The sequence below is a fragment of the Cnephaeus nilssonii genome (assembly GCF_951640355.1).
Source record: "Cnephaeus nilssonii genome assembly, chromosome: 5".
NCBI classification, from domain to species: Eukaryota; Metazoa; Chordata; class Mammalia; order Chiroptera; family Vespertilionidae; genus Cnephaeus; species Cnephaeus nilssonii.
The window spans coordinates 75,318,869-75,329,735 of NC_137076.1; positions in this window are offsets into that span (position 1 = coordinate 75,318,869).

Sequence of the window (10,867 nt, forward strand, 5' to 3'; positions counted from 1 at the left end):
CAAAAAAGGGACATGATTTATAAGGACACAAAAGCTATTTTTAAGGTTGATGAGAGAGCCTTACACAAATGGCAGGTAAGTGGAACCTCAAATGTAACTTCTGCCATGCAGACTTTTTGCAGCAATACAAGGTTGCACACACAGAGCAACAGGCCCGCCTGTGTGGGTACATACTATGCCTGGATGGTGAGAGGCCCTCGGCCCTCAGAAGGGTGGCTCTAGGAGACAGACATGGAAAGGACAGCAGGATGGCAAAAGTAAGTGAAAGGCTCAATGAGCTACTGACAATTAAACTGTTCCCTCCTCTGAGGACAGAGGGATTGCGAGAGGGGTTGGCTCTTCCACTCTGACCTGTGAGTTGGGGGCCCATGTGGGCTCTGCAGTGTTCCTGAAGGAACAGTGTACACACTGGAGTTGGGGTCAGGGATGTCCAGGCGGAGTGCCCACCTAAGTGATGACAGGGGTGCAGGCTGTGGAGAACAAAATCCCCACAGGCCGAAAGGTGCTGCATCTCAGGTGGGTTTGCCACTTTCCCACTGGAAATGTATCCCTGGACATGATTTGTTTGCTGCTCTTAGAGTCTGAAATTAGAAAAGAAAATATTGGAATACTCCTTTTATTTAGGGGGAAAACAAGAGCCTATTAGTGGAATTCTCTCTCCCGCGATGTATATGGGAAGGGAAGGGGAAGATCCCTCCTGCCTCCAGGAGCCAAAAAAACAAAAACAAAAACCCTTGTCCAGCTCAGACTCAGGAAGCCCTAGGCTGTCTGAGTTGGAAATAACCAGAGACACCATGGCGGACAAGCCCTCATTTTTATAGGTGAGGTGGCTGAGGCTCAGAACAAGCAGAAACCCCAGGTCTTAGGGCAGCTTAATGGCAAGAACAGGCCTGGAACCCAGGAATCTGGAGAATACTTGTACAGAAAGGCCAGAGGGTCCAAAAAAGACTCAAACCCTTTGTTGGTGGGAAATCCTTACCCTGCAATATTCAGTACATGGTGCCTCCGGCATCCTACCTTTAACTGAATGGACTTCTGAGTCACAGACCTGAGCTCAAACGCTTAAGTCTCTATGACTCACTGCCTTTGTGACCTTGGGCAAGTCACCTCACTTCTCTGTGCCTTGGTTTCCCCACCTGTACAAAGATGGATGGTAATGCATGATCACAATCTCAGGGCTTTGTATAAGGATTAAGTAATGAAATTCACATAAAGTGCTTGGCATATTAAAGTCTTTTCAATCTAATGGTAAATTCCCAAATTAATGGTAGCTGCTGACATTAATGAATCTAAGTTGCTGTTTTAATTATCTGTAAACAGATACTAGCAGGCAGAGACAGGGGTAAACTCAATTTATGTCCTTCTGGAGATTGTAGTAAACATTTGTTGTTTGCCTCCACGTCCCCTCAACAGCTCATCGTCTACATTTGTCCCCCCTCCCCCCAAAGCTGACTGTGTACCCCAAGGGCAGATCTTGTGAACTCCTTCTGTCCACCCATGATTAGCTCAGGAGCAGTCATGTGAGCCACGCCAGTCCAATCAGGGTGAATCTCAGGGACTGTGGCAAAGTTGAGGCAAAAGCGTTTAGACGTGGATAAGAAAGCCTGCGGGCCTAGGAACTGCTGACCGCTTAGGGCCATCTCGGAAGCCAATCAAACTGTAGCACAGAGCAGTGGGAAGAAACTGTGTCCTGCCGAAACCGGTTTGGCTCAGTGGATAGAGTGTCGGCCTTCGGACTCAAGGGTCCCAGGTTCGATTCCGGTCAAGGGCATGTACCTTGGTTGCGGGCACATCCCCAGTGGGGGGTGTGCAAGAGGCAGCTGATCGATGTTTCTCTCTCATCGATGTTTCTAACTCTCTATCCCTCTCTCTTCCTCTCTGTAAAAAATCAATAAAATATATTTAAAAATAAAAAAAGAAACTGTGTCCTTGGTGACATCATTGAGTTCGGATCAATCCTCACCTAAACTTACATCTGGACTTTTCTGTTAACTGAACCAGCAGATTTCTTTCATGGTTGAATCCAGTTTGATTTTCTATGCTTTCTTTTCTTTTTTTCTTTTCTTTTTTTTTCTTTTTTCTTTTTTGTCACTTGCAGTGCACAGATTTATAATCACTGCAATGATCTTAAATGTCAAAGCCCCATCTTTCCCTTTCTAGGCTGGAACTTTGCTAAGCACAGTTGGAAGTACTGTCTTCTTAAGAACAAACGGCACGGGGCCTCATGGTTCCTGTAAGACCCCTGTTGGGACCACGCTTCTACGGTTTCTAGCCCTGTGTCAGGGACAATCCCTGCTCCCGCTGCGTGACGAGTGCCTCACATAATCGAGGCTCTGCTCTTCTGAAGCCCCTGGCCCCTGCTGTGCTACAAGGTGCTGCAGAGAAGGCTGTCACCGGGCACCAAGACATCCCTTTTCAGGTCCTGCCCCGGTGCAGGGCGTGTGGGTAATTGACACTATTGAGCAGAGGCAGTTGTAACTGAACTCAGCTCTTTGCTCCAACAGAAATCAAAGCCCTGGCTCCTCATCCCTCTTCCCTGGGAGCCGAACATTACACAGCCAGGGACAAAAAGCCGTATCATCGGCTTTACAAATTTTCCTCCATCTGTGTCCCCTTTCGTGGGCTGAATGCAAGCATACAACCAGGCATGGGTTGGACCAAGATACCCTTTCTGCTCACTGAAGTGTCAGTGGATGTGAGAACTCTGACCAATTTCCCCAGTGGATTTTAAAGATTCCACTTGGGTTTCCATGGTAATTTTACAGAGCTGACACTCAATATGTGTTTGTTAAATTGAATTTATTGAAGAGTAAAGTGAATTGGATATCTCCATACCTGGACTGCATCAGGCCTGGCAAAGGGGCAAGCTGGGAACTGGAGGCAGGGAAATTTTACCAACAATGGGGCTAAGGCTGTTTGTTCTCAGGAATGAGAGTGGGCTTATTCCCCCATCTGTACCAGTAAGATGGCATTCTATAAAATAACAACAAACAGGGTGGCTGAGGTGTGAAACAAAAAAACTCAATTTAAAAAGAGTCGCTCCCTTCCAGCTGGACCAGCAAGGTTTCCAGACTGGGGCTGTTCACTCCTCAGTGCAGGCAAAGCCCTTTAGTGCAAATACCCGGAGGGCCCTCTATGCTTCCAGCTTCCCTTTCAGCTGGATGATCCTCAAGCTTTGGCTTTATTGGAAAATGTTTTAAACCCAGATTAGAATTTAACAGGCAAAATTGCTGAATAAGAGCAAAAAGCAAAGAGTCACCAGCCCCAAGAGGGAATCAATAGCACACAAGTCGATAAACACATCAGAAGACAAGCCGTGGAGGCTCTTGGGGGAGTGGCTAAACTTTTTAAATCCATGTAGAGTATATACATAAATTAATGTTCCTTTAGCCAGAGACCTGAACAAACACAAATGCCACCTTCCCCAAGTAGGCTGAGCCTGTGGTAACTAGGCTACGTTGCAAATAAGCCATCTCTTTGGCAGAACCATGGACTTAAACACGGATTCTGGAGTACCCTGCCCTTTGACCCCTCAAGCTCATCAGACTCATCCACACAAAAAAAACCTTGCTCAGCGCTAAAACTGCCTGGCAGATTCATCCACAAACCAACTCCCATTCCATTTGCTAAAACTGCCACTCGCCAGCTTTGTTAAAACTACCAACTGTCATTTTGTCAATAGGTACAACCCATTTCTGAGGTCAGATCGATCGCAGAACAAAGTTTTGAGTGACAGCATTACCCCTGGAGGGGTTTCGGGAGCTGTTCTTTTTTGCATCCCCTTCCCATTAATGACAAACAAGTTCCCCTTGATGGATATACCTGCAATTAATATTGAAAGGACAGTTAATGATTTCAAGGCACTGCTATACAGGCCTCATATTTCAAGTTTAAAACTCTCCTTTCAGAGTAGGATTCGTTTTCAAAGCCTAGAAATGAATGCTAATATATTAGGCAAAACGAGTTTTTTAATGCCTCAAAAAAAAATAAAGCAAAGAAAATTAATATTAAGGACTCCATTCAGCTGAGGTAACCCCATTACCCTTGAAACACTCCCGATGAGGCTTTGTACAAGAGGCCTGTCTTGTCATTCCTCGTTTTGTAGGATGAGATCTACAGATCATTGCTTCAAGTGTACAGTATTTATATCATTCTGAAGAGCACATCAATTAGCAAGCAGGCCTTACGCATGTGTGTGGTTTGTGTTCTCTCTCTTTTTTCATAAGTGATAGTTCATGAAGAAACATGGCTCCGCCTTCTTGTAGACAGACATGTGCAGGCAACTATTCGTGTATTTCTTCTAAAGAAAAAATTAGAAATTTACAAAGCAAAAAACAATGCATGTAATATCTGAATCATAAAATCAGTGTCGGCCCCTGAATCTGGGGAAATTGCTTTTCAAATATAGTTACATTGTTCCCCAGGCAGAAAAAAATAATAATTTCTGGCCCAAAAAGCCTGACAAATTGTTAGCAGTGACCCAATGAAACATCAATTCCAAGCTAAATGAACAAGAACCAGCAGAGAAGGAACACTGGTATTGCAAAAAGACATTGACAGTATGCAAGCAAAGAGCTGTGTTCTGTTTTCACCAAGAAAAAAATAGAAAGAAACCAAATAGATATTTGGGTAATAAAAATGACAAAAGTAGGCATTGAAAATAACAATGACAGATCATTGCCAATCGCTTAACTGCCTGGTCCAGCTAAGAGAATATGGAGCAGATGAAAAAAGCCCCATCCCCAGGCTTCCTGAGGGGCTTGGAGGAAATGCTCCAATAACTCCTCCAGACCACCAGGGGCACTGTGAGGATGGGTGAGAAGCTTCTCCTTGACCATACAGCAACTGGCTAAGAGGCCATGGCTTGCTTGCATTCGGTCCTACTATCACTTCCCATTGTTTATATTGCCTAAGATGGACACCTGTGGGGAATGGGGCCTCCAGCTGCAGCAGTGGGGGCTGAGAAAGCAGAGCCTAGAACTCTGAGGCACAGGGATAGACCAATGCACTAAATTTGCCCCTCACATGTTTCTATAAAAACATAATGTTTCCCCTTCCCGACTTTAGCTAGCTAGCTGTGGCAGGCCCATGGAAACTAAAGGACTACCCCCAGAGAACCCAAAACCAATGATTCTATCAGAGCTGTGGCACCCGGTAGCTTAGTGACTCTTTATTACAATGTTGATCGATCCTAATTGCAAGTCCCACAACACAAAGCAACCACTGTTAGCAACAACCTCTCATTTGTGCAGAGCCCTCTGGTTCTCCCAGAGTTATGCTTACAATAAATTGCCTCATCTCACCCACCTCGGCCAGATGTATGAGTCCAACATGAGACTCCCAAGCTCCATTATCACCAATTAAAAAAACAGGTTAAGAGAGAATGTAAACCAAGATAGATTATATAATCGGGCTCTAACGTGATCTAGTGATTAGAGAATGAATCTGGGTTAATTTTCTTTTTGTTTTTATTAGCGCCTAAAGAGCCGCTGGGAAACTTCTGCGTGTGTCCTTGGCTGTCTCCTCCTGCTTCTTCCTGGCCTCAGACCTCGCCAGGGTCCTGGGGGAAGCCAGGAGAGAGGCTGGTGTTGGGCTAAAGCTGGGGAAAGGCTTTAGACAGGCTGATTCGGTGGGTAATGGGTGGGGAGTCCCAAGGGCAGCTAAACGGCTGAGGTACTCAGTTTTGAACCCCTATATCCTGCCTCCAACCAACTGCTCCCTGCCCCCTGTGGAATCTCCGGGAGGAATTTATGCATAGAAGGCAAAATGAAGTTTCTAAATTGCTAACTGGGGATTCTCATCCTCTCCCCAGGAGCTGCTCAGGTTATTCAGCAGACTGGGGTGGGGAGGAGGTTGCGGGGGGGGGGGGGGGGGGGGGTTTGCTCTGGCTAAGGCAGCAGAGTCAGCCAAAAGTTTCTCCTGAAAAACAAACCCAACAGCATGACCCAATCAGGCCTCCTGAAGGTGGGGGCAGCAGCCATGTGGTGAAAGGCAGACGGGGGCAGGGAGAAAGAGAGTTAAGACTGTGGGTGAGAGCTATTTCAAGAGCAGCTCTCTTGTGGTAGTCAGAGCGGGAGGTACAAACTCAGGGGCCACAGTGGAGAGCAGGTGCAAGAGAGGAACAGACCCAGGAGAGCAGGTTTGGTGCCAGGACCAGCCTCGGGGCAGGAGGAGATGGAGGTCAGAGGTGGAGTGGGTTGGTTGTGGGTAGATAATGGGTCAGAGCGGCTGATCTTGATCAGTCAGCACTCCCTGACAGAGGCGTTGGACTGGGCTCCAGGCCCCTTAATGAATACATTGATGCATGAACTTCTGAGGAGAGGCACTGAGAACCAGAGGCAGGGGGAATGTTGGGGGCAGTGGCAAACAGAAGCCAGAGTACATGAAGTGAAGGCCTGGGTGCTCTCTCTTGGAGGAATTCACAAGGTGCAGACCCTGAGTGGCCAGGCCCTGCTCGGAGACCAGCCTGAGGATTCCTAGCCAGTGCCACCACCAGCCTGTTCTTTTATATGAGTCAGAGAATGTGCCCACTGGGCAGACACAGCCCCAAGGGCAGCAGGTTGGTATCTCAGTGCACAAAGGATTTCAGCCCCCATTTGCTCCCTCCGCTGACAACCTGCTCGAGTGAAATAGCAGCCATGGTGTAAGGTAAATGGGAGCATGGCCCCTTCCCATGCTCCCCCTCCCCCTCCACCCTGTGGGAATGTTAGGGAAGGCCATCTGTAAGCGGACTGTGAGGCCTTGGGAATCTGGCCAGCAACTCAGTCTAAGAAAGGCCAAAAGAGACTGCTTCTAGATAGAAGCCTGGATTGTAAGTATCTAGTGTCTTTTGGCTTTTGTGTGTGTGTAGGGGGGAGGGGGGGCGTCATATATATATATTTTTTATTATTATTTATTTTTTACTAGAGGCCCAGTGCATGAAATTCATGCACAGATAGAGTCCCTAGCGGCTGCTGACTGAGGGCTGGGGCCTTCCTTCATTCTGCGCCACCCCCTGGTGGTCAGCGCACATCATAGCAAGCCATCAAACACCCAGTCGGTTGAATTCCCAAGGGGACACTTTGCAAATTAGGCTTTTATATATAGATAGATTGATTTTAGAGAGAAAGGGAGAGGGAGAGAGAGATAAAAATATCAATGATGAGAGAAAATCATTGATTAGCTGCCTCCTGCACACCCTACATGGGGATCAAGCCTGCAACCCAGGCATGTGCCCCGACTGGGAATTGAACCGTGACCTCCTGGTTCATATAGGTCAACACTCAACCACTGAGCCACATCAGCCGGGCAGTAGCTAGTGTTTTGGTCTCATACAGCTTTGCACATGTGCCCCGTTCCCGCCCCACCCCCCCACCCCCCCACCCCGCATGCCCTGCTTTTCTCTGTTTTCTGTACTCTATAAAACCTTGTGCTGGGAAAGTCTGGGTGGCGGCAAAACAATAGCACAGGCCGCTGCCCGGTGCAGCCTGTCCGCAGGCTGGATGGGGCGCAGCAGGACAACTTCACAGGTGGCAGCCAGTGCAGTGGTAAATTTCACTGGTCAGCTGCCACCGGTGCGCATGTAAGTCCTAATAAACCCATGTCTTTCACAGCCAGTTCTCCGGATTATTTCTTAGGAATCCGCAAACAATACACTGAGGTTTTTGTGGACCTCAGCACTTCGCATAACACATGGACTGCAAGCAAAGGGCAGAGGCCCACCCACATGATGCTGAGACCTAACAATGTATTCACATTTTGCCTTGTCTAAAGCTTTCCCCATCTCCTGCGGAGGGAGAAAGCAGGGATCGCTGGGCCATTTCATTAGTAAAGGGACAGAGCTGGAACCAGCCTCGTAGGGTGTATCTAACAGGTCGGCTCTTCCCTCCCACAATCCTGCCACCCTTCTCAGCCTGTTGCTGGGTAGAGGTATCCAAAGGAAAAGCATCACAGCATCCCTAAGTCACCCTGAGCCTTAGAAACTACTTCAGCGGGGTTTAGGGCAGAAATACTTAAGCCGGGTATTATAACAGCTCAAGAAACATGATGAAAATCTCTTAACAGCACTTCTTTAATTCACCTCCTTCTTAAGTTAAATGTGTTCTACAGAGAGAAATGGGTCACAAAATCCTCTTCTCTCTGGGGATTCCCAATCCAGACCTGTAGGGCTTCCCTCCACCCTGGGGCAAGCCGACTAAAGGTGATGAGAGGTGTGTGTGTTGGGGCAGGGAGGGGTATAGAGTCATATTTTGAACCATACAGCAAGCTGAAGCCAGGTGAGTTTTTCACAAGGCAGAGCCAGGGGGGGACAGTACTGAGAAGACACAGGACCCAGAGGGACCCCAAGAAATCCTCTTTGCTAATAGGCACCTGACCTACTAATTATCTAAAAAATCCAGGGCAGGTGCTTAATTATTATCAATTAATTACTCACATAAGCCCCAAGCGCTGGGGAATTTAAAGCAAATGTTGGTGGAAGTTGCTTTTCTGAAGCATCATCGCTCACTTTTCTTTGCCCATTTCTCAGTTCCTGTCTCTGAAAATGTCTGCCATTTCATGAGGTGAAAGGAGAGTTTCTGACTTCATCCAGCTTTCCCTCCCTCCCCCCACAGCCCAGGCCTCCCTTCCACGAGGAGCCCCACAAAGGACAAGGGGGCTTCAGCACCAGCAGGCGAGGGCGGCTGGCCTTCTGGATCACAGGCTCTGGGTCTTAGCCCATCAGGCGGGAAAATGTGTCTCTAGAAGGGGAGCAGGAACCCCACCTGCAGAGGGCTCGGAGGAGCCTGACCACCTCCTTGTCCCAGGCTGCCGTCATGCCAATCAGCTTTTACTATGAAATATTCTTCTATGAAAACATCCCCAAGGCGTTGGGCCCAGGACAGCGCACAGCGAGCCTCTATAACGGTAGCCTTGCTATTATCCTTGTCTCTGGGGCCTCACCCTCCACAGCCACAAGGCCGGGGCAGGAGGCACATCTTCCCTCTGCTTGCACGCATGACCATGAATCGATCTATCTCGGTCAAGGTCAGAAGACCACAGCCCCAAAAACTCATCCATAGCCCTCTCCCTGCCCACAGAGCAGCAGATCCCCAACCAACCACTCCTCACTTTTACCTTACACAACAGTTTGGATGTCTTCGCCCTCTCTGCTCCCCGCCCCCAACTTCCCACTTACCAAGGCCTTTCCCATCCTTTACCTCCCTACATGCACCCCACCTCTACATGAAGCTTCTGCTGACCCAGCCCTTGGGGATCTCCTGCCCTCTGAGCTCCTACCTGCCACTCATGCCTGTCCCAGGGGCTCTCATCCAAAAGCTCTGTCTTCTCAGACTACACAGAGGTGGGGAACGTCCGGCCCTCGGGCCATACGAGGCCCCAAAAATCATTTGGTCTGGCCCTGCCAAGACATTAGGGGTGGGTTAATTAAATGTTTGACCAAATACAGCAGGCTACTCTTTAAGTTGATGATTTTGTATGGCCCACGAATGATGTTATAAATATCCAAATGGCCCTTGGCAGAAAAAAAGGTTCCCCACCCCAGGACTACAAGAAGGCCCCAGGAAGCAGGAATAACCAAGACGTCTGTGAGCCCTTCAAGCTAAGAACAAGGCACACGGGAAGAATTCCATCTCACAGAAGGCAGTCCATGTTCATCAAAGTCAATACATAGTGTATTTCAGAACCATTTGTCATTCTCGTGGCCTAGTTATCAACATCCCGCCTTGCAAATATATTCCACTGGGAGTAAGAAGTGTTTCTTTGTGTTATCTAAGGAAATTGTGAAATACTCGTGCTCAATGGAACAGTTGTCAAATCTGGCTTTGGAGTGCCCTGTTTCATAGAAATTAAATGTTTTCTTCATCTAGCCATATTGAGCGGGCGAGATTGCCATGACTGGTCATTAGAGAGACAGATGCTTCCCCGTGCCATGGGGCGGCTGCAGCGAAGGCGCAAACTCCCGCGGCAGATGGAGGGGGAGGGGGCGAGGGTAATCATAAGCAAACTGGAATTATTGACTGTCTGAGGGGTGTCGGGCCAAGCAGACTGTGCCTCGAATAAAGAGTCCTTCCACAGAATGCTTCTGGAGCACACCACAGCCATTCCGCCCTTCTCCGCCCAAAGCTATCTGCCAGAGGAGCACAGACCAACTGTTTCCCTGAAAGCTTAGGAGGCGTGGGTGGCTTTTAGAATCTTTATCTCACAAAGTCTGATAGTCTCCGTTGCTAATGGAGTCAAACAAAGGAAGACTCACTGGTGGGTCAGCGATGTCAGACTCGCTCTGCCTCTTGGCTGCTAATGGAGGCCGGGCCCAGGAGGCAGAGGCAGCCTGAACACTGGTGCTGGGTCCTTGGACAAGCCCCGCCCTCCCAGGCACACTGCTCAGAGAGTTGGCCACCTGAGATGCTAAGCCAAGGAGAAGTCACGTGGTCCCCAGAGAGGAGGTCTGGCACAGAGGCCCTGTTTGGCTTGCCTTTTCCCAACCTGCTAAAAATACTCTATCAGAACAGGGTCCTCCGCTGTGGGGCCTCCTTTTGGGTGGAATTTCAGAAACAGAAGGAGTACCTCCAGCTTCAAAGAGCAGTCAGCGCCTTATGGCTAACCCAGCATCAAGGTGGCCCCAGCCAGACTCCTGGGAACAGAAGAAGAACAGCAAAGGCAAGGACCCTCCACTGAGCCTACAAGTTTTCCCAGTAACCACCAGTTCGTCCCCCTCCCATAACACTTTCTTTCCTGGCCTCAGGGGAAACTACCCGAGATGCAGAGTACTGAAGGTCCTCTTCCCTTGCACATGTACCTGACCACTTGTCACTGCTCAGGGTCGCGGGGGGACAGTCGGGTTTAGGGCTCAGTGCTGCCAGCACAGATGCCCCAGAACTACACATGGAGA